The sequence below is a fragment of the Colossoma macropomum genome, unplaced genomic scaffold (genome assembly GCF_904425465.1).
Source record: "Colossoma macropomum unplaced genomic scaffold, Colossoma_macropomum, whole genome shotgun sequence".
Lineage (NCBI taxonomy): Eukaryota > Metazoa > Chordata > Actinopteri > Characiformes > Serrasalmidae > Colossoma > Colossoma macropomum.
In genome coordinates, this window is record NW_023494790.1 from 21,624,662 (window position 1) to 21,649,875 (window position 25,214).

The window sequence follows — 25,214 nt, forward strand, 5'->3', positions numbered from 1 at the left end:
CAGTGCAACCAAAGCCAACAGTACAGCAATAACATCAGAGTATCATGGGCAATGAGAAATGACAGGAGCAATCATGAGTCTGTCTGTCTGCACCCTAATATCACATGATAAGAGAAAATACAGGCTCTAATTTTTATGATCATAATGATAGAATACCCTGCAGAACCCATCCCAGCAGTACCTGACAGCACTAGCAGTGGATATGCACGCTGAATAGCTGCAGGAATTCAACACACAGCACTGATCTTGATTAAAGAAATAGAAACAAACAGAAAACAGACAGAGGTGTAACTGTTCCAGGGTCAATTCTACTAAGTTCATGAACCACAAACAACCTGTAGTCCCTCTGCACCCCAGTCATCCATGAATAATACAGTGCAAATTACAGTAGACTTTAAGCAGCACGTGATGTAATTTTGCTGTTTTATTTCCGCGCCGGTGCTGTAAGGAGGCTGAAAGCCTTTGTCTAGAGCCCACCCTATCAACACCCAGAGCGCACTGGAACATTGTTTGATCATTATGAGCCAACAAACTTTATTTTGTACAACACGCTGAGTGTGGCAGGAGTAAAGGGTCGCTAAATTGCTCTCTTGGCAAGCGCCATGCAGAAGATCAATTAACTGATAAATTTTTGATTATAACCTTTGATTTAAATTACAGGTTTCAGGAGCTGCTGTTTTCCTTTCACAGACCCACGTCTTCTTGCGGCTCCCTTAATTTCATTCACTCTCTCTCTCTCTCTCTCTCTCTCTCTCTCTCTCCCTCTCCCTCTCCCTCTCTCTCTCTCTCTCTCTCTCTCTCCCTCTCTCTCTCTCTCCCTCTCTCCCTCCCTCCCTCTCATTTTTTCAATTTCTGTTTATTTATGTAATGCTTTATTGGTACGACTGTCATATACAATTTTGCCAAAGCAACTCAAGGAGATCCATGCATATTAATGCACAGGTAATCTTGTTATATATGTAAAAGATTACCTGTGAATTGAAATGCATGTGTAGCGGCCAATGATTAAAGAATGACAGGAAAAAAATCACATGGAATGAAATAAAGATCACATGTTGTAGACAAATAAATAAGATTAAAAAATGAACAAATGAATAAATGAATCAACCTTTTCCCTCGCTCTCTCTGTCTCTCTTTAAATGTTAGTATCTATTCCTTTATTTAGCTTTAGTAAAGAGATACCTTTCCCCACCCTCTCTCTCTCTCTCTCTCTCTCTCTCTTACCCTCTGTGTGTTTCAGCATGTAAATGAGAGCGTCGTCTCTTTCTTCTCCTTCGTCTCTGCTGAAGTAGATGTAAATGAGAATCTTTTTCTGTCTTTTGCTCTCATTTGCTTTGAGTCACAGAGGTACACAATGTTTTCTCATCTTATCTAAGAACACTGCGATACACAAGCAGCTCATTTCTCGCTCACTGTCTGTGGGCTGTTTTTTCAGTTACTTTTTTTCCCACTTGGTCATTGTCTGGGCTGTCTAATAAAAGGGGTTCTTTAAGGGTTCTTCAGTGAATGCAACGACAATACACAGAACCACGACAACTTAAAGCCATTTGAATTATCAAATTATTCATTACAGTTAAAAAAAAATGGTTCTTTTCATGTTAGCCATTCTAATTATGCTGAAGTTGCCTCCACAATGTTATGATGGTCAGTTTTTATATTCTACACATATTATAGTCTATGATAACAACAACCAATACTAATGATGATTATTATTGTTATTACTGTTATAATTATAATAATAATTATTATTATTGTTGTGGCATCTTCATGATTGAGAACCTTTAAGAGGGTCTTTATGACACTAAATTGTTACAACTTTGTTTAGGTACCATAAAGAACCCTTCATTCTTTAAAAAAGTGCCATAAAGTGATGAGCAATGCCACCCAACAACCACTTTTGGTTCCCTAAAGAACCATATTTGAAAAAAGAGATTTATGAGTGTGAAAAACCTTGAAGTTTAAAGAACCTATATATAACGCAAAGGTTCTAGTGATTGGCCTTAAATGTAAGTGGTTGGTCTTAAAGAAGGTGTAGAACCTTCTTTAAACTGTTGAAAGGTTTTTAACACTCACAAATCTGCTTTTTAAACATGGTAACTAAGTCTGGTTCTTTTGGAACCGTGCATTGCTGGTTCTTCAGGGCAGTGGTTGTCAGAGCAGCTTCACATACTCTCTACATTTTTGCTCAACTCAATTTTGCAAACACAAAGGGATAAAGCAAAAATTGTGCCTGGGGCTCCCTGAGGACTGCTTCAAGAGCCACTGCTTTAGAGAACCAAAATGTGGTTCTCCTAATGCATCACACAAAGAACCCTTTCTAGCATCTTTATTTTTTAGACTGTTTTTGGTGAGAGTGTGGGAGTGAGCATGTTTGCTGACAGTTGAGGGCTAATTTCTATGGTAGAGCACCGCTACGTGTGAGTGTTTGTGTATGTTTACGTGTCTGTTTGTCTATGTGTGTTGACAGATGAGGGCTAGTCTCAGGAGCAGAGCGCTGCTGTCAGCACAGGTGCAGTCGGGTCATCAGTACATGCGCTGTGTGTGGGTGCACACACACACCTTGCAGCCACAGAAAAGCTGCTTGTCTGGAGGGACTATCCAGATATTAATCTAATACAAATAGGTGGAGACTGGAGCTCGCCCTCTTGCTCAGCTGATGGCAAAGACAGGCAATAACATGGCTTCTAACCCGGCACTGATACATCACTTTAAGAGGCCAGAGGCACTCCTAATTAATTAACCTCATTGACGAGCTAAAAATGCCAGGCAGGCTTTCTGAATCACCACCGGGTCACAAACTATTCCCCGTTGTAGCACAACAATTAACAGGTACAGTGGGCAGATGGTAAAAGAATATATCCCAAAATAGCCACACACATTACTCATTACATCACTGGAGAGATTATAGAGCTGGAATCCGGCACAATGACTGCAAGAGACCTCATTCTCATTAAGAGATAATGGGCAATGAAAAAAAAAGTGGTAAAGGGAAAACTCTGCAGAATTTTATCTCTTACTTTCTGCCCTGTCCATAACCCATTACACAGAGCTGGTGGAGAGAAAGCCAGTGGAAATAGAGAGGGCTCTTTTTTACCCCCCCCGCCCCCTTCACTTGATTGTTATTAACCTTTTTTCACTGACTAAGCAGCATTAGGCGGCAGCAGTGGGCTGCAGCAATGGGCCAGAGAGGGCTGCAGTTTAATAGGAGTGGGGAGAATTGCATTAATGTAAATGTAGTGGAAACAATGAGAGGCCTGGCCATTGACATGTTGGCAAACAAATGAGTCTGTCCTCTCAATTAGGGGCAATGCTCCATTATCCAAATGAAAAACGCACTCGTCCATGACTGACCGCACGATGGACAGGCGTGCAGGGAGAGAGTGAAAGAGTGAAAAAGAGAGAGAGAGAGAGAGAGAGAGAGAGAGAGAGAGAGAGAGAGGGAGCCTCAGAGGTCAGAAGAATAACAAAACCCTACATTCTCAAAAATTAAAGGCTCCTAAACGGTTCTTGATTCAGAAGTATGGTTCTAGGAAAAAAACGTTTAATTGATATCAAACCATAATTTAGAACATAATAAACTTTAAAACAGTTCTTCACGCTTGCAAATCTAACACAAACATCCCCTAAAAGTTTCCTGGTTGGTTATGGAACCAAAAGTGGTTCTCCTATGGCATCGCTCCAAAGAACCCTTTTGGGCACCTTCAATTTTTAGCGTATGCTCTCTTTTCTCCTCTTCCTTCACGCTCGCTGAAATCTTTGATCATTGCTCTACACCCTCTGCACCACAATCTGAAGCAGCTGTGGAATTGGTGCGTCTACATTTTATTCAATGAAGGTGCGCTCATGTCACTATTGTGTCCCAATGGGGACCAATCTGAGGTGCTGAAGCAGAATTTCAACAAGACTGCAGATGTTCTATTGATCTAATGTGCGAGCATGCCTCTTTCTCTGTCTGTCTGTCTGTCTGTCTGTCTGTCTGCGTGTCCATCTATCCATCCATCTATTGTTATCTTTTCTTCGGTCTTGTTCCCACCTTCCCTTTCTCTTTCTCTTTTCATGTTGCACCTCCAACGCTGTGTCTCGCTCTCTCCGTGGTGGTGTCAGAAAGAGAAAAAGAGCCCATAGCCTGAGGAAGGTATTGTAATTCACTGAAACATTGAGCAGTATTGATGCACTTCCCTGCCTCAAAGCGCCAGTAGGGGAGAGGGCTGTCCAGGCGGTCTGAAAAACAGCGCATAAAGCCAGGCAGAGAGGGCGGGATTGCGGCCCTGCTAGGACTCTGAGAGGAAAGAGGTAGGGGGGTGGAGGTAGGGGTGGTGGTGGTGGTTCATATTGCCCATAAAGTCTGCAGAAAATGTCTGCTGCTCAACATTACGTTATTATTGCTCAGTGTGTTGACTCCATCCCATGAAATATTCAGAGAGGTAAATGGAGGCACAAGCAGCATTTTCCGAAGTCAAACTAAGCGCAAGAGGGCTGCTTTCTTTGCATCAGGTGGGCAGTGAACTTCCCCCATACACAGCAACATATCTTGCTTTTTTTGTCTTTTTTTGCCTTGGTCTTGCACCTGCAAACCTTGTAATGTACTCGCTCATTCTTCCCCAGCACTACCACCAACCGCGCTGTGTGTAGTAGGTTCTATTTCTACCTAGGCTGACCTACGATTTTCCATTTACTCTCTTTCCATTTGTTTTTCAAAAGGTTAAAAGAGAGTGACCTGGGAAAGCTGATGCCTGATTACTTCCCATTAGTCCAGCATGTGGTCACTGAGAGCCTGCGTGATGGCCTGAACCCATAACTCCGCCACAATCAGAGTACAGGCCACTGGAATGGAATGCAATGGATCTGTCCATCATATGGGTGGACAGAGAGTGGCTGCTCTGTGGGCTTGTGGAGAAGTGGAAAGATGAGAAGGAGAGGGATGAGAGAAGAGGGCTGCTGTGACTTGCTTGAAGTAATTTTGCCTGGAGTATTTGAATGTGCAGCAAAGGCCTCAGTGGTCTTCAGAACTGGGGCACTGTTTCCAAATGCGGTGCTGAAAAGAGCTCAGCACCATGGACAGCTCATGTGTTGTACAGAGTTAGAGAATAATATTATATAACGGGCAATTGGTTCATCCATGCTCTGCCCAAAAATACATTTTTGGACAGAATAATGACAAAAATCATATTTAATCTAACAGAGACTGTAGCACACAGCTTACTTTTCAGTAGAGTTTAAGCAAAAACGTGGACCATCTGGGGGCCCAAAGACCGTGTTGGGCACCACTTATATAATGAATCTAAATAAACAGTGTACTGAGGTCCAATTTACATCTTTAGTCAAGAACTGAGTTGTGCGATTTCTCACTAGGTTGAATGTGATTTTTGCCACTGTTCTGTGAAGTTTGTTCAACCAGTCACTAAGAGGGAATGCATCTGGGGCAGAACGTGGACTGTCAACTCCACTGCCAATCTAAATATCTTTTTATTCACTAAACATACAATTATACACATAATACAGAGTTTTGACATTGGTGCCCGCAAGTTTCTTTATGAAATGTAGTCCACAGCACCTGTAACACTGACACACCAAACCCTCAGTGAACAATCTTTACAAATACTACAGTGTGATGTGGTTTGAAACGGCAGCCAAAATAAATTCTCTTTATATACTATATCTCAGCTTTCATTTAATAAGGCGAGACTGAGAAGCTATCAGCCCCAGAGCTCCCTCAGCTAAATAAAACACAACAAGAAACAGGAGGAGGGAGGAAAAAAAAATCTCCTGCCTAGAGGTTTTTTATTTCTGATAAACTTAAATCAGCAACTGATATTTAATACAGCCCTCCACTGCTTCAGTTTTAATTCACTTAGTGCCCTTTCCACATAGTTCTGCAGGACCAGCCTCTGACAGTTTATAAATGTGGACGAGAGGCAGCCAGAGAGGGAGGGAGAGTGAGAGAGAGAGATGAAAGAAGGGAGAGCAGAGAGGATCTCCATCACAGTGACTGAAGTCATGCCACAGTAAAACCATCCCCAGATCCTTGTCAACAAATTGCGCTGGTAAATGATTTCTCCGATGAGCTAAATCGTATTATCTGTCCCTCCCCTCTCCCTCCCCCGCTGCTCGGCTGAAGCAGGGCCAAGCGGCCCGGTGAATGCACAGTAAATGAGTTTATTTCCCTTAAGATGGGGGAGAGAAGCAGAGCGGACCAAGCAAGACGTTAAGACGAACATTTAACTCTTCACTTGCAAGACTGCTACAGATTCTTTGCGGGCCAGATAGTGCTGTACTGATAAAATTCAACATCACAATATCTCCCAAATATATCATGGTGCCACGGTATCGAATGATGCTTAAGTTTGTATTAATGAAATGATTGTACCTTTGCTTCCTGAGTACTGCTACTCTATGCTGATGTCTTACACACTGGAATTGCACTGTACGTCCAAAGGTTTGTGCTCATCCACCATTTCCTCTGTAAACAAATGTATTAATAACAAGTTTGTTCCTCTTTGCTGCAGTAACAGCAAGTACTTTTCTGAGAAGGCTTTACACTAGATATTTGAACATTGCTGTGAGGATTTGATTGCATTCAGTTACAAGAGCGTGAGTGAGGTCAGGTACCGATATGGAATGATTAGTTCTGGATTACAAACATCACTCCGCTCATCCTGAAGGTACTGGATGGTACTCTACCACTGTAGAGGACACAGTTTCATGCTCCACAGCCCAATGCTGGAGGGCTATATACCCTAACTGGGCAGTGAGCATGGTGACCCAAGGCTCATGTGTAGCTGCTCCAGAGCATCCCATACTACTGGAAATGCTTTCTATGGATTTCTATACAAGCTGTGGGCATGTCAGCAATGGGTGCACCTTAAAGTAGCTGAGTTCATGAATTAGATGCCATGTCTAGATGCTTTTGGACAGTGTAGTTTGTTGTGTTTCTTCTCTTAAAATGACACCAAACGAAACCTTATATATTTGTACTAGTGTTGCAACCAGAAACAGAATGCTGTCATCAAAATAATGCTTGTTATCTATCAATACAATCCCAATAAAAACTGGACTGTTGTATAACAGTACAGACAGCAGGAGAGACATTATTCTGCACCATGTGTTCACAATCTCATGCTTTTTTGTGCATCATCAGCAAAAGTAACAGTGTCTCTTTGGATGAGCAGATGTCAGTACAGTGTGAATGTCCTTTAGCCTAACACCAGAGAGATCCAACATGAACTCCTAAGGAGAGAAGAGTGAGCATGCACGGCGTGGCACGTTAAGTTTGAGATGTTTTGCGAGTGAGTTTGACAGGCGTGTAAGTGACTGTCACAGAGCCAGTGGTGATAGAAAGCCTGCCTCATGCACTATAGCATTAACCTCACCATATCAATGCCTTTACATTCACCTCTGACTGATCTGCAGTCATACTCGTGCACACTTCACTGGACTGAGTCATATTTGTTAGCTATTGGTGGGAGGAACAAATTGCTTCCTGTGAGTATTAAAAAAAATAATACAATTAATTAATCTGAATTTAACTGGGGGCGAGGTCCCATAGTCTGGAATGTTTACAGCATGAGAGAGGGTCCCTGTGTAATAATTTAATAACACACACACAATCCTGGCAGCCCTGTATCACTGCCAGAGCTGTAAGACTGCTTCCAGAGGGGGTGGGCTGGAGGTGGGGGGGACTCATCTGCGTGTGTGTGTGTGTGCGTTGGGAGAGTGAGGTGCGGTCGGGGCCAGCCGTTATCGATCCTCTCTCAGCGGAGCGCTTCCATAGCCGCGGGCCGTGCGCCACGCCTCCGGACTGATTACTGAGAAGCACTCTGCTGGCGCAAATTGGATTGAAAAACCCCTCCCAACCGTACTTAGGAAATCATTTCCAAGGCTGGGCTCTTTCTCTTCTTCCAGCTGCCAAGCTGAGGGCCCTCCCCGTGCCCCCGAGTGCTACGGGCAAAGACAGCGTGGGCGTGAGTGTGTGTATGTGTGCATGTGTGTGTGTGTGTGTGTGTAATGGAACCTGCAGCCTGAAGACTACACTCTTCCTCTAAAATAGAGATGTAGACCAATCTCATATGTGACATGGACCCATGACTGTGTTCCCCTTCTTTGGCTGAGAGGGGTAGGGCCTGACCAATATATCAGCTGGTCGATAATACTGGCTGATACTGAAATCTACTAGGGATTTATTGGTATTAATGAAAAGTAACAGATTCTTCGCTGTGCAATTCTTCTACTGTAAAATTAATTTACATGCACAGAGAGACTTAGAAAGGAGGACACACTGGCACAGCCCAGCTTAGAGGAGAAAATAACACAGGATCTCAGGCCTGAATCCATAGTAAACATACCCTACATAAGACCACAGCTTTGTTTATAACCAACCTGAAATCATTTCCTTTTTGGTAATGACAAATATGGTGGATAAAATCAAAATGTAAGCTATAGCAATGCAAATTTGCATCTTGGTGCCTTGAATCAAAATCGTATAGAATCATGAGGTGCTTGGAGACTCCCACCTCTACTAAAACCCCACAGATATAGCACCAATATTTAGTGGTTTGCTCTATATTGTAACTAATAGGAACCACTGGTAGGAGGAAACTTGTCCACTTCTGAAATGTTACTGTTTCATGTTTGAATGCCAAATTTTCTGTAGACTAAGTGTGAGTTTGTGAGTATCTGCAGATTGAGATTTGAAGAATCAAATTAATCTTTAGCAGTATTTAACAACAGCTGACAATCACATCAGTCAGTAAAGCACTGTTTAACTACAACTACTGTCTACCTGACTTCTGAACATAATGTTAAATTATATCGTATGATCATGGGTCGGTAATCTTGTCCACAAAGGGCTGGTATGCTTGCAGATTTTCATGCAAATCAAGCAGAAGCACACCTGATTCCACTTGTTTAATCAGCTAGTCTCCTTCTTCAAACACTTATTAGTTATATGAGCTGAGCTCTTGCTTGGTTGGCATACAAAACCTGCAGCCACATCAGCCCCTGTGACCCCTGTGTATGATATTAACAGTTATAGCTCATTAAAATCGATATTGGTTACAAAATTCATATCGGTGTGGCCCTAGTGTGAGACTCATTCATTCTAACTCCTGAAATTAAGAGAGTTAGGCCCCTTTAAACCAATGTTTTTGCGCACATACACCAGCAACACACTCCAGCTCCTGCTCTGTTGGAGCATGCATGTAATATTGTGTAAGACCCTCAGTGGTGTGTCTGTGTCACTTGCGTAGAATACATTGACAGAATGGCTGTGTGATGGGCTAGATTTAGCAGCAGTGGCAGTGGCACAGCTGCTGTGGGCTCCAATGGCAGACGCAGTGGCAGCACTCATACACTATTGTTTATTCTGATGATAAAACTCTCTCCAGTGACATAAGCGTGTGCAGCGTGTGCTCTGAGTGATTTCCCTCACAGTCCAAAACACAGGCTCCACATGGCCCACAGGAGCAGAGAGGAGCAAGGAGTACAGAGAAGGACAAGGAGGAAGGAGAAGGGAGGGAGAGAGAGAGAGAGAGAGAGAGAGGGAGAGAGAGAGAGAGAGAGAGAGAGAGAGAGAGAACAGAATGAAGGAGGGATTATAATTCCGGTGTGAGAATCGCTCCCTGCACTTCATGCAACTTTATTGTTCTGCTCTGTTTCAGTCAGTTAATGAAGAGAGGGACACAGCAGCACAGTCCCTCAGACATCAATAAATCCTCCATTCCTCTGTCTGTCTGTCTCTCTCTCTCTCTGCACCACCTTCCTCAACTCTCTCCATCTTCCTTCTATCTTCCCTCTTTCTATGCCCCTTTCTCTCGTTCTTTCTTTCTCTTCCTTTCTGAATCGCATTCTCTCTCATCTTTTTGCTGTCTTCTTTTTCTCACCCCCTTTCTTTCTCTCTTCTGTTTTTCTCCTCTCTCCCATCTCCTCTTTCTTTCTCCTTCTTTCCCTCTGTCTCCTTTTGTTTCTTTCTCCAACTCTCCTTTCTTTCTCACCTTCTGTTCTTACTTGATCTCTCTCTTCTTTCTCCTTCTGTTTTCACTCTCTCTCTCTGTCTAAAGACAAGTCTCTTTATTTCTTCCTCTCTTTCTTTCTTCTCCCTACCTCCTTTCTTCCACCTCTTTCTTTCTTGCTTTCTCTCCCATCTGTTTCTTTTGTCTCTCTTCTTTCTCTTTGTATTTCTGTCTTCCTTCCTTCTCTCCTCTCTCTTTCACCCCTTTCTCCCTTTGTTTCTTTCTCCCTCTGTCCTCTCTCCCTATCTCTTCTGCCCAGTCTCGTTTTCTCTCTTCATTTCTTTCTCTCTTTCTGTCTTTCTCTCTCATGCTGTTTCTTTCTCTATCTCTCTCTACTTCTTCCTTTCTTTCTATTCTCTCCCTTCATGTGGATCTCCTTTTTTCCAGAGTATATCTGTGTGCCACTCTCTCTCTTCTCTTTCTATTATCTCTATCTCTCTCTCCTTTCTCTTTCTTTCAATCCCTCTTTCTCTCTTTCATACAGATCTCATTTTCCCAAAGTAAAGTGATGTGCCCCTCCACTCCCAATACGCATGTTGTCAGAGTTTGCCAGTGCACCCTGAGGACCTCAGCACACACGCTTACATGTCTCTCTCCATCCTCCAGTATGTGTGTGTGTGTGTGTGTGTGTAAAAGAGGGAGTAGAATCATCTCTAAAGCAGTAAACAACCATAACAGACTGGGTCTCCTCCTTCAGAGCGGGTTCAGAGTATCATATAAATAAGAATTTTATACTCTTTGAACACCAATAAAAAGCATGGAAAGTTGTGCAGATCAAATGCAAAGAAACATTGCGTGACATATATCTGCTGACGTTATTTTGTATGTTTAGTATGCCAGGCATATAAACCACAAAAACTCTGCAGCATATGCTCATATAGACATCTACACACGAATGTGCAAACACACAAATACCCCCAGCTCGCCCCCCGCACACAGCTGCCGTGCAGGCTGGAGTTAGTTCAGAAGACATAAACAGAAACGAATGCGGCTCTTTCTCCATGCTTAATATTGATGCTGAGTTTCAGACTTCAGACAGTGCGAGAGACCAGAGGGATAATTTCCCAAAACACAGCAGACATTTAGCCAGTAAACAAAAATATCGGCGGTCTAGCCGGATCCATTTTAATTAGACAAATCACACCATTTCCCCGTTCTCTGCTTAATCCTCTTCTCTCCTCCTTCCTACTCCCTCGTTCAAACATTACAGCTTCAACTAATAACAACCTCACTATTTCTTTCATCATACACTACTCTCTGAATCAGACTGCTGTCATAACAAAACCTCATAACTTCATTTATTCTTTTCTTAATGTTATAACATTTGCCCTTTATATCATGTAAACATTTTATGACAGTAAAAAATTGAAAAAGCAAACCTTTCAAGTTTTCCTGAGGTCCACTTCTGACATTTGTGTGGCTTTATGCACCAAAAACAGTCATAATTTATTTTCAAACCGCTCTTTATCCCTTAGAATTAAACAGGCTGCTTTGTTACTGTGCCTGTGTAAATTATCTCTGTCCTGTTTGGTCCTGTATTGTGTCTAGTTCAAAAAGCTGTTCAGACTGAAACATGCCTATAACTTAATGCGAGTGGGTGAACAGGCAGATATATGACAAGGCACTGGTTTTGTGACATCACAAAAACAATGAATATAAAACAGGCTGTTTTTGCTGCTTAATTTGGTTTTGAAACTTTAACTGTGCTAACATAGTACATCAAACTTTTATTCCATAAAAAATTGCAGAAGATTTTTTTTTTTCCACGATATGGGCCCTTTAACAGATTTTTTTTCCTTTTCCTATAAAGTTAGCACTTCAGAGATAGGTCAGAGTGAGTTATGACTGCAATGATTTGGAAGAGCTCAAACATCATATGTAACTGGTCAGCACATGTTAAAGTCGACGTATTCTTCCAGGGATGTCCAATTACAAAACGGTTTCTGCAGATGAGTGGCAAAAGGCAGACAAGGAAGATCCAGAGGGTGATAAATGCTCTCAGGAAATGACCAGGGTGAGAGGCCTGTGAGCTATAAAGAGCGGCCAAGAGAGCACGAAGTAAGCCCTGAGCCCTGAGTAAGCACACAGACAGAAGAACAGGGTCAGCCACAGGCCACCGGGAGACTGAGGTGTTTTCTATGAGCCTTGCTGGACACACAGAGACAGAGCAGTGTGGTAGAGCTGATGAAGCAGACTTATTCAGCGTATTCAAGTACATCATATTCACAATGGATCTGTGTACTTGGAGACATTATAATAAGGGGTGTAATTCTCTGACCTCACAATGAGGTCAATTTAATTTGATTATGTTTCTTTAGAAAGCAAATCTCTGGAATCATTTCACCACAATTCAAATGGATTATTTGGTATAATTCAGAACAAGGGCCCATATTTTACACATTTCTTGTATTTTAAGTTTGTTTGTGTGGTTCTATGTACCAAAAAAGGTCATAATTCATTTTTACATGATCATTTTCTGACCTCTCTTTATTCCTTAGACTTCAACAGGCTGATTACTGTGCCTTTAGGACTGATATATGTAAATAATCTCTGCTCTGACTGAATTGTGCCTCATTCAAAAAGTTGTTTGGGCTAAAATACTTCTTATACCTTCAGTGGGCATCAGTAGAGCTAAACTAATGTAGGCTAAATAGGCAGATACACGTTAGAATTTTATTTCTTGGCCATAGAATTAGTGCATACCTTATAGAATATTATTGTAATTCTTTATAATCAACCACAACATTCAAAAATTCACGCAGCTGAAACTTAACCTTCATATGCACTGCAGGAAAAGTAAGTGCAGCACTGGAACCAAGAACACATGCGTATGGAACCCACATGTACATTAGGCAGAATTTTCCATTAAACTTGATAAAATATTAAGAAAAATGAACATTATTTCATGGTCATAGGTTCACATGGGGATACGGTGAAGAGGAAAGGAAGCTAATGGAGCTCCATTACATGCATGAGGAACGTGCTGATCTTTTCTATACTGCTCGGGTTATATTCAGGTTACATCTTATTTCTTGTAATGTGACGAGACTACAAGAGCTGTCCATGTGGTCTGCTGCAAGCAGGTAATAGATCACTGCTAGGAAAAATAAAAAATATTAATCTGAGCACTGTTGAATGCTCAAACACTATTACATATCCAAATTTCCAAACACAGGAGCAGTTATAGGCAGTAAGCTGTGGCTGAACTCGATCATGCCCCAGCCCCCATCTCTCCTCTCCTCTCCACTGTTCCTCAGCTCTACCTGAGCACCTTCATAATTCCCCCCTGTCTAATTCGCTTTGTCCCCTGACAACAGTTTTTAATAACTTTTATTAATTAGGGCTGTCCAATGGCCTGTCAGGGGGAATATTATTTTATTCAGGGACCATTAGGCTGTCCTGTTACCCCCATGAAAGAAGAGTGTGAGAGAGAGACAGAGAGAGAGACAGAGAGAGAGAGAGAGAGAGAGAGAGAGAGAGAGAGAGAGAGAGAGAGAGAGAGAGAGAGAGAGAGAGAGAGATACAATATATAATTCTAGGACTCATACAAAAAAGTAATATATTACAATGTATGCTACTGATATTTTGTTATATACTAACAACATATAACAATATATCTCATTTTCATGGAGACTATTAGCATATATTCCCTCTGTATTGACAGTCACAGACATATACATGCTTGTAAGTGCAAACCCCCCTGCTCCCACAGAAGCACAAAAGGCTATCACAAAATATTACTTTTACTCATACGTATTGTGCACCACACCTGAGGTGCTGCACTAACTCAGCTCCTACAGTGATTAAAGATGTGAGGAGTGTAATTGAAGAATGTACGTGTCCTCCAAAACACACACCATCTGGTTAAGGTATTATAGTTAATCTCCTGCTGAAAAGCCTGCACGTTTCCCATTTGATCTTAATGGGCTGAGAATGTGTGTATTTTCCTCCTTCAGCATTTGTATGGTGTTCATCACTGCTGCATGTGAGCCGGTCTGAGAGTGGAAGCCTACAGTAATGGTCGACGTCAGAGTGAGATTCAGAGTATAATTAATAAAGTTCACCTCAGGCCTTTTCTCTGAGCTCTCTGAACATAATTGTATAAGAAATCACCAGTGGCCTGTTGTACCAGCTACACCCAAGTTCAAACGCTAGTTTTAAAAACGTTCAGGTTCATGCATTACTAAATCAAACTGGGTTAACTCCACACAAAGCAGTTTTTATGCTGAGCTTAGTAGCTACTATATATTTACACCAACCCCTAAATAGGTGCAAGTGTTGGTGAAACCAATAGGCAACCATGATATTTCTTGGGCAAAACACACTAAATGCTGTGTGCTGAAGTTAAGCTCCAAACATTCACAGCTTCAGGTCACTGAGACCACAAAGATGCTGAACCTCAGTTAGCCAAAAATTATTGTTATAACTAGTGCTTTCAAACGATTAAATTAATTAATCACAATTAGTCACATCCTTTTGTGGAGTTAATCACACTTACTCTGAGTCTTTATAGAGTAATATATTGAAAAAGCAGTGCATTTTGTTATAGCTATGTGGACATAATTAACTTCATCAAAATGTATTTATTACTTTCGGTAATTTAATAACCTTATTTTCACAAGATTATAATGAATCTAAACATAATCAATCTAATCATAATCTAAACATGATTTCCAGAGTAAATGCAATTTCCAGTCCAGTGAGAGCAACAGTGACTGCATGTTCCAGCTCCTCTGTAATGGTAGCCACTCGCTCTCATGATGTGTCTTGATTTGAGGGGAACTGTAGTTTTACTCATTGCTTTTGTTTTTGTTAGTTTGTTGCTCGTTGCATTATCCATAGGTCTCCTGTGAGCACTGTCCAGTGTAGCCTGTCAGATTATTAGCAGTGAGTTTTGCTTTTAAATCATCCTTGAGGCTCGATATATTTTAGTGATCAACACGGCATTGCAATAACTGGAAATAAATCTGGTTTTATCAAGAAAATTAATGGAACTTGCAAGTTAAAAAGCTTTGAATAAGAGGGATACAGTAGTGGAGTCACAGCAACATCTAGTATATGAGCAGCTGGGGTTCAGGGTGGATTTACAGATGGTTTGAAGGGTCAAATTAGGAAAATGCCTTAATACTTCTAACAATTTAGTGGTGTTAATAATTCATCACTTTTATCATGCTAACGTTGATACCACTAGCTCGTTATTGTGAGGAAATAAACAAGTAAAATCTACAGGTATTCAATTTTATTCAATCAGTTTTAAAACAAAAAAAGTGCAGAAAATTTGTTCAAAATTTGTTTATTTCTTTCAAGGAATGCAAAAAGTTCAATTTTTCCATGATATGAAACTGCCACTGTCATACCAAAGCAAGAGCATTTAGCTTTTGTCTCTATGAACTACAGATTGGTGACACAACTGAATTCAGTAAAACAATAGCCTGAAACTAATTAGGGTTAACTAAGGACTTTGTAATGCCATTACCCACGAAAGCAATAAGAAATCTATGTGCAGGCCAGAGGAAAGTCAGACATAGTTCTGGAATAGAAATGGATATGTATCTGGCCACTGATATTACAAAACACATCACTGTCTACTGACAAAGTGGATCTGACGGTCTTATAGAACTGACTGATACACAACTGCACTGAAGTGTATGAGGAACCTCTCTAGAGACTGCTGTGTGTTTAAGTGGTAGCTACGGCAGAGTCAAAGGAATGATAGAGTTCATGATGATGGACAAATCTGACTGGAAGTTCATTATTTACTGCAGCGTTGTATGAACAATATCCCCCATATAGCTCAAATCAAACAATGTGTATTGCCTTCACTGGCTGTGGTGCGATCGATGGTTTCGTACGACAGTGAAAAAATACAGCTAAGATATAATGCGATATTGTATCAACAGATATGTGATGCGAATGAGTGCCACTGTTGTGTGAATGAAGCAGTGGTGAGTCTGAATCAGACGTGCAGCCTGCGCGTGTATTTGTGTGTATCAGTGCTCTCGGTCTACACTCTGCAGACGGAGATGCAGAAGAATCTAATTTAACAGCTGAGTGAGCAGAAATCATCCCACAGTGTGCACACACACATGAGCAAGCGTACACACATGCACACACACACTGACCCAGAGACTGAAACCTGATCCTGAGGTGGAGACCTAGCCCTCCAGGCCAAAACCTAAACATGCCTCTGAGAGAGGGAGGGACTGAGGAAAAACAAACTTGAAGCAGAAAGATGAACACCAAGAGAGATTCCAAGCTTTTTACATGCTTCAATACTCATTTTACATCTGCTAATGTTTTAATGTTCTTGAGGTACGACAACACATATTGGCTTGATTTGGGCCTCAGAGAATACAAGTAAATGTTTCTTTGAGCACCTCCATACTTAAGATAAGAAACACATCCTTTTCCACAGGATATCACAGAATATTTACTGATGTGACAACTGACACAGAATTAATATTACCTGGGATTAACCCTGTGGTTTGTTTTATAGTAGGTAAAAACTGCCAGAACCTTTAATGAAGTCCATAAAAATGACATGGTGGATTCAGACAGGATTAAAAGCCCTGATATATGTCCTGCTCTTTTAAGGGGTTAACTCCACAAATTAAGAAGGCCCATATATAGAGGCAAGCTAAAATTTGGGAGCCGCTTGTCAAATTACGTGTTCTGATGGTTTTCTAAGTGAAAACAGGTTAACATATCTACAGCTAAAACATTTCAGCATATTTTAATGCACAATTACTGTTTTTTGCAGAATTTTACATATTGGGGTAAAACTAAAATTGTGCCTGTGCAATGTCACTGCCCTGTGCAAACTGATATTGCATTTTATATTTATTTATTTTTTTCAAATGTGCTAAACAAATAAATATAAACTGTGCACTGAGGTTTGCAAATAAAATTGATATTTAAGTTTGGTCCCTATAGAGGATGTGTTAACTTACGTTCTCTTCCAAAATCAACAAAATATTTCATTTAACCAGGTGTGTTCAAACTTTTGCATATCACTGGCCCCACACTCTCCCTGTCAAAACTACATAGATATCACTGCTGTCGTAACCTCAAATCTCCATAGGAGAAGGTAAAAACGTTCTTTAGTAAATGATGTACACTAAACAATGTTATGAATTTTACTAATTCAAAATGAGTAATTTTAATTGGTCCATTCATGATAAGCTGTTTAAATAAAGGACTGCTAGCATTTCAAATAAAATAAAGAACAAACAATAAAAGTTTACAAGATCTTATAATTGGCAATATTAGTTTCATATAACTTACTGAATAATTCCTATCAGTTGATGCCAATTTTCCAGACCCAGATTAAACCTGATTTGGCCAACAAAGATTTTCCAATGATGAGCCACCACGAGCACTGCAATTTAGTCCAACACTAGGTTTAATCCTTAATTCTTAATTCTATTAATTCTTAATAACTGAATAAGATTTCGGTTTTCAGAGAGAGTGAGATAGAGAGTCGGAGAGGATGAGAGAGCAGCAGTGAGAGGGGGTGAGAGAGTGGTGTAAAGGGAAAAAGAGAGCATGAGGCAGGGCTGTTTGTAATTCTGGGCGAGTTTTGTGTTGGGCCGGTCGCAGCTCCCTCTAGACCTGCTACATGATATTCACTAACCCCCGTAACAATGGCAAACATATGTAAATCAGGCACAGTGCCGGATCCAATCAGGCCTCATCACAAAGCCACTGCCGCAATACTCCCGGCCAGCGAGGTCCACTGTCTCTCACTCACTTCCACATTGTCCTATCTCTCCCTCTCTCTGCCTCAGACTCGCTCTTTGTCTTGTCTCATTCCAACTCTCTTTCACATCATCTCCAATTCTTGTAGTCAATCCTTTCAGTCTTTCACTCGTCTCTTTAAGTTCCTTTGTTTGTTTGCTCGAAAGACATGACATTGTGTTTCTTTCTCTTTCTTCCTTTCTTTTGTGTTCCTCTCTGTTTTGAAGGAGAGAGCAAAGCCCAACATCTTGCAGCTGTTGGAATGTGTTAAATCAGCCATTGATTCTAATTATAGAGATTTCACACACAGACGACTGCGACCAATGAAACCCTATTTTCCCCAACGTACATTAAAAATGTCTTTGTTATCCTCCTTTTCATTCCTGGTCCAGAACACATAAAGAAGAAACACATACTATCAATACTAATGATCCATGAATCTCATCTCAGTAATGAGAGGGGTGACTAACTGCATCCATTGGAGGAAAGCCTCTAGCAAGAGGGAAAAAACAATCCATTGGAAAGCTGAGTGGATGAAGGATGAATGGAATGGACAGTGGAGTGATTTGAGGATGGATGGCAGGAAGGATCGTTTGGACTGTGTATGTTGACAGTCTGGCTGAGGAGGAGGAGGGCCTGACTCAAACACACATTTGTCTCTCTGAACAAGGGGACAAAGTTCCAGAAGGAACAAAGAGGGATCAATGCATTGATGGGAATGTGTCAGGCAGGGTTCGGGATGAGTTTAAAGGAAAAAAAAAATACAGTTACAGAGCCTGTTTACACCTGGTTATTTTATTCTCTTCAATATTCCGGATTATATCTGGATTTAGATTATTAACATAAAAATGCAGCTGTAAATGCACCCAAGACACATTCAAACAGACCTAAAACAGATAGCTCAGACTTCATGTGTCGGTGTGAGACGCATTTGAGAAAGGTGTTATACAAGTGTAAATACATCTCTCCAAGCCACATGACAACTAAGCCCCTCCCAATATATCACATCACGGTGCACATGCTGAATGACCGTGATGACTAAAACAGCAGTTTTCGTCTAAACATTAGCCCAGTCCCAAATGGCACCCTAAGCCCTGCGGTCCTCCTCAAAGTCCACACTTTGCTGAGGTTAACAATGTGCAGACCTATAAGGGAAGAACCCTCAGGGGTGCTTGATTTGGAAGTGTGCATTTGGCATACAGTCATGCCGCATGCACCTTCTTCATGTGCACCCAGCATTATAGTCATACTAATTTTTTTTTAATGAGCTAATTTGCTTATTTACAGTGGCTTAATTCAGCTTAATGCAAGTTAAATTAAAAAACAAACTCATATCTGAATACTTTCCTCTCTGCCATGTTGGCCAGACAGTTGTAAACAAAACCATCCACTGACTGATCTTCGCCTGTTTCTCAAGGATTTTAAATAAGAGTCCACAACGATGCAATCCTCACTGAAGGCCAAAGTAAGGAAGTATGAAGGGCACTAGTGAGCACCCATTTGATCGCCAAAAATGAGAAACATTACACTCTACAGCCTTGCGGTTCTCACATGCATGCAGGCCATGAGTGCACCATTTGGTACCTTCCTCTAAGTGTTGCACAGGGTGGGAAATGTGGTATGTAGCAATCAGATTTCATTTGTCTGTTAAGCGTAAATGCATGAGGTTAAAAGCTTAGCTAAAATTTTACTAAAGGCCAAAGCAAGGAAGCATGGAGGGGGCTAGTGAGCATGCCACTAAATTACCAAAACAGCCTCACGGTCTGCGTATGCATGTGTAATTGTGGACTGCAGGACTACGAGGGCACCATTTGAGACTTGGCTACTGACTGCTGAAGTCGAATAGAATGAAAAATGTGGCACGTAGCAATTGGACTTTAGTCCTAACTGAACAAATCTCAGTATACTTTGTCTACTAAGTGCAAGGGGTTCAAATCTTAATAATACTTTACTGAAGGGCAGCATTTAAAAGGCTACATGATACCTTCATAAGCCTTTTGATTGGCATAAACCTACATAAACTCTTAGAAAAGCTGATTCCAACAAGCATCAGTTGTTATTAAGACTGCTTTTGTCTATTTTTTTTATTTTACCTCAGCAAGTGCTGTAATACTAAAGTCTTCATGAAATAAGCCTTATAAATTTCTATATAGGTTTATGTCAGTTGTCATGAAAGGCTTATACAGGTGTTGTGTAGCTTTACGAACACAGCCCTTCAGTAAAGATGCATGAAATGACCAGGTGTAATCAATGTAATATGGTTTAACCGATTGATCACTGGTTGATATTCAATGGTGGTTGTGCTGTCGAGCAAGGCCTTTCTGGCTCTTGTTAGCCATGTTAGCTTTGTAGCTACAGTGGGTCCATTACACCTGATGCTTTTTGTATTCAGGCGAAGTGTTACTTTCAAATGAGAGAGGAAGTGAGCTGCAGGTAGAGGGGGCACCCCCTGCAGAGCTGGAGAAGAGAGCGGTATGAAGGTAAGAAGGCAGACTGGAAGAATGCGCTAAGTCTGTTTATCGCTTCTCCCGAATTCTGTGGAGACGCCTTGGTGAGACTTTTCCTCCGCCTGAAGTTGAGCTTATATTGCACTGGAGAGAGTAAACATGGAAAGTTCTGATTCTGTTTATTAAACAATCTCGGCTGGATGCACACATAAGTGAAGTTTGCCTTCCTTATGTTTACCATGCATATACTCTACATCAGCGATACACTACAGTCTCTCATCCACAGCGCTCTGTGAAGTTTGCCCTTTGTTTATCAGCTATAGGAGTATGTGAACTCTAGCAATGACAAAGAATGGAAGCGAGAAAGCGACAGAAAAGAGAACGCTGCTATGGGTGTAAGGTTTCCCTCTGTTCAATGGCAGGAGCGATGGGAGAACTTCACAACCTTTTCATGCTCCTGAGAAGAACATATGATGTATGCTCTCTTCGATGAGTACTACTGATCTCGATCTCTCTCTCTCTCTGTCTCTCTCTCTCCTTCTGCTTCACCTCTCCCCCTCTCTCTCTGGCACTCGCTCCAAACTGAAGGTGATTCCCAGGTACGTGGAGTCACCAGCATGGCCGCAGCCACCTCTTTAATGGAGACAAGATGGTAAATCTTTCATGCTTTAAGACCGTTTCATTGTAAAAGAGGGCCGGCTGCAGAGTGATAACAATGGTGTATTATTCATGGAGCACTCAGTCAGCCCCTAAGCCCACTCTACCCCTGCTGCTGGACAGACTGGAGGAGGAGGAGAGAGGGCGAGGAGAAAGAAGAGAGGGAGAGAGATGACCACAGCCTACTGCTCCTGACCACACAGTTTTTAGTTTTGCAGAGCTAAGCAAACACACACTTCCTGTCTTAGAGCCCCTCCAACCACAACAGCCACAGTAGACCACCATACCTTTCCAGAGAAACACTCACTGAATGATGATATCAGATTAAGAGAAGCTCGAGTCTGTTTTCTATGTATCACATCTGATCTAAAGAGGGGTCACATTCTACACTGTTCTTGTGGTCCACTTATAATATTTGTGTGGGTTTTGTGTATCAAAAACCGTCACCAAAACTTTAAACTGCTATACGTAAAAAACCTCTGCTCTAAAAAAAAATACTTCTGGAAGTCTACAAGGCTGCAATGACTAGTGTTTGCATGAGTACTCAGTTAACCATTTGGGGTGCCAATATTCGAATACTGAAACCTCTATTCTGGTACTCATCATGTTCCATTACGGGAAGATGGAGAAAACGTACAGGATAACAATACAGCCAAATGGCCATTTTAACAGTACACTAAAGGGTACCGACCCAGTGCTTTCACCTAACCACCGCAGCTTATAGCCCAACATTTATTTCAGTCAAAATGTTTTTTTAGGCTGTTGTTTTTTTCTTGCACCTGGTTACCCGTTTATTCCTTTTAATTAATTTTGATTAAGCCTTACGGAGAGTCAAATATCACAGTCGGAATGCACACCTCTAGCAATTACACATTTGCTTCCGGACTGCCAGGAACAGCACAATGTTTAATCATCAACGTTTAATCATATATAAAATCCCAACCACAAATTCAAAATGGGCAGCTTAGCTACCACATATGGATTGTATGCACTGCTACATTTTGCAACTATTACATAGTACATCAACTCTTCTAATTCAAAAAAGCAAAAAAAAAAGTCTACCGTGATATGGACTTTTCAGGATATGTCAATACAAAATCACTCCACAGGAAATCCTTACAGCAGAGAAAAAAAAAAGATTTAAAATATGTACAAGTTCAATAATCACCAAACTCAGACTGGGCAGACGCAGATTGAGGGACAGCTGTGGGACAGCTGACTGTCCTCACTGAAACTCTTTTAATTGGCTCCAGTGGCCTGCTCCTGGTCTCACTTACTGGTTCCACACAGATTCATTCTGATCAATGAGCCATTGGAGCTGAGAGGCAGGCTCAGGCAGGGGCAATACAAATGACAGGATTTAGAGTCCACTGTCACGCCACAATCTTGATCAACTGATGCCTAATCAATTTTATCAATGATTCCCTTTTATTTCCCTTAATTTGCTAAAGTATCTGAGGAAGACAGCTGGAAAAGAGCTTGTGAATATTGGATTCAATGTAACTAAGCAAATGGTAGCATACATGTATATGTGAATGAAAAGATTAGTAATCGTAAAGATGTACACGCCAGGGTCAGTTTGCAATGGGGAAAAGGTTGAAGCAGACAGCAGAAAAACAGTTCACATAACACACACATGCACAACAAATAAAACTGTGGAAAAACATCCTTTGATCACAAGTTAGACTCGGTTTCTTCAGGTCACCTGAAAAAGCTCCTCCAGCACTAAGCTACAGATACAAAACATATGGTTTTATACTGTGACAAAAGGCTGAGTATCACAGCAGAGAAAACACACACTCACATGGACAAAGAACAGCAGCTTAACTGAAGTCTCCTTTCAGGATTATCACTGTCAACCTCGAGAACTCATGTTTTCAATCAGTTAGCAATTAAAAAAAGGAAAAGGTCCTGAGTGGTTCTTGGCTTGGATATATGGTTCTAACTTTAATAAAAACTTTAACTGGCATTGAACCATTACGTTTAAAAACTTTTCATTTCATTTACAAAAACCTCAGAACCATCTTTTTAGAGGTTCTTTAGGGAACCAACTGTTTTTTTCAATGGCGTTCCTTCAAACAACCCTTTTTGGCACCTTTATATTTAAGAGTGTAAGAATACTGATTCTCTTATAGGTCACTAAAGTAAGAATGCTTCTTTCATAGGCCATTAAAGAGCCTATATTCAACATATCTTTCATTTCCCTACTTATCCACTTATGTTTCTGTGGTTTTATATACCAAAACATAGTCCATCATCCAACCTCTCTTTAGCCATTAGAGTTAAACTGACCATTTTTGATCTTGTGTGTTTATGTTGTATATATGTAAATGAGCTATGTTCTGATTGGCTGTCCTCTATAGCGCCTCATTCAAAAAGCAGTCCCTTGGAATGAATGGTAATCTCGAAATGTCAACAATCTACATATATTACATCAAACTTTTGTTTAAAAAAAGCAAGGAAAATTAGGTTGTCCATGATAAGAGCCCTTTAAAAAATTAAATCTGGTAAAATGTGCCTTCAAAAAAGAAAAACCTATAATCTTCATACCCTGTAATACAGCACTCACTGAACTGGTTAGTAGACGTTTTTAAAAAATCATTAATTACCTTGTTTAAAAACATATCAATGTGGCAGTGATGATAATTCAGTATATTCGGTGTAATTCAGCATCATCTATGGCCTCAGTTTCAACAGCACCAAGTACAGAATAAACAACTCTGAACGAAGAGGAAAGAACAGATGAGCTCCCATCAGAAACAAACTTAACAAAGACTCTGAAGAGCAAAGTTTGAAATGCAGCTCCAACAGCTTTCTATAGGAAAAAATGACAACAGACCAACACGCTCAGTTTGGACTAGTGTCTTAGGTTGAGCATGAATCTTTTATAGGCACAAAGGAAGAGGAAAAAACTCTACTTACAATGTCTTTGATTTGAAAAAGGTGCTTTTTTTATTGATATCAAATTGAATACGTTGGAGACTGGAGGTACAACAGTCTTATCAGCATGGGCTGTGCTGAAAGGCCCGGGCTTGCAGGGAAATCTGTGTTTTCTTTTCAGGCTGAGTATATAGATTACACTGCGCTGCACGCTGCATGCAGGAGGACTGTATTTTCTCATGACTGTGATTTCTGGAGGGTGCTTATCTACGTGGGCCAAGAGGAAGGAGGGTGAGAGAAAGTAGCAATGCCTTTTTACCCCCTTCCTCTGATCCAAAACCCGGCAGCTCTTATCGATGTCACTGCTGCACGTGACTTCTTGGCTGCTTCCTGTACCAGCTCAGCTCCTGCTGAAGGCTGGGTTAACACTGTTGGAGCAGTGGGATGGGCCCGCAGGACCCAGAGATAACAGAAAGAGAGAGAAAAAGAAGGGGAGAGAAAGAGAGAGAGAGAGAGAGAGAGAGAGAGAGAGAGAGAGAGAGAGAGAGAGAGAAAGAAAGAAACAGTCCTCTGGGATCTCACAGCCGCAATTTTGTAAGAATTTATATGAACACAATCACATTTTGGGTCACTGGTGCTTTTCTTATGACCTCATTTGCAAGCAATCCAGGAGCTCATGAATTTTCCTTCATAACAATTCCTTCAAGCTCTTTGCAAGATCAGGTCAGAAAGAGCAATGACCACAGGGACTTGTCCTGCTCATCACACAGGTTTCAGCTGGCACAGAACGATCCAAAGCTTTTGGGGTCCAAACCCTCCAACTAAGGCTGCATGATATTTACAAAATGCCATAGTTTAATGATACTAATATATATTGCAATATGCTGCGCAATATATTAAAAATGCATCAGCCTTCTGCAGTATCAACATTGCAAAGACCAATATTGTGATTATGGTTGACATATGATATATTGTGCAGCCCTACCTCCAACCAAAACAGCACGAACAAACTACCACTTCTATTCCATTTGGATAAATGACCTGTCCATACTCCACCCAAAAACTTTCTTTCGTTGCTGCTGTTGAGAGGTTGGACAAGCCTTACTGAATGTTGGCAAAAATCTTATTCAACCTAATGAGAGACTGTAGTGTGCTACTAAGTTTTTTTTTGTCAAAATATGAACAATTTAAGCATGTTATTCTATTGATTTATTTATTTATTTTATTGCTGTTGCCGCGAACATACCTCAAAATGATAACTTTACAGGACATGGACAACTTTGAACGAACAAGATTTAGTAGGTACTAATTTTTCATGAAATTACAAAACTTAACGGGGGCAACTGCCATTTTCAAATCATATAAAATAAACACACAAATACATAAATAAAAGACAAAAATTGAGATACAAAGTTTTGTTTTCTTATAGCAGTGATTTGCAAGTGAAAGGTCACACTGTTAGAACAGATCAGGTATTTTTTTTAGT

The 25,214-nt window shown here is 40.9% G+C and overlaps 1 protein-coding gene across 3 annotated transcripts in view; it reads right to left on the minus strand.

Annotated features, from left to right (window-relative positions):
• Positions 1 to 25,214, minus strand: part of rbfox3a (RNA binding fox-1 homolog 3a) — a 482,492-nt gene that overhangs the window by 54,683 nt on the left and 402,595 nt on the right. The window lies entirely within an intron of this gene.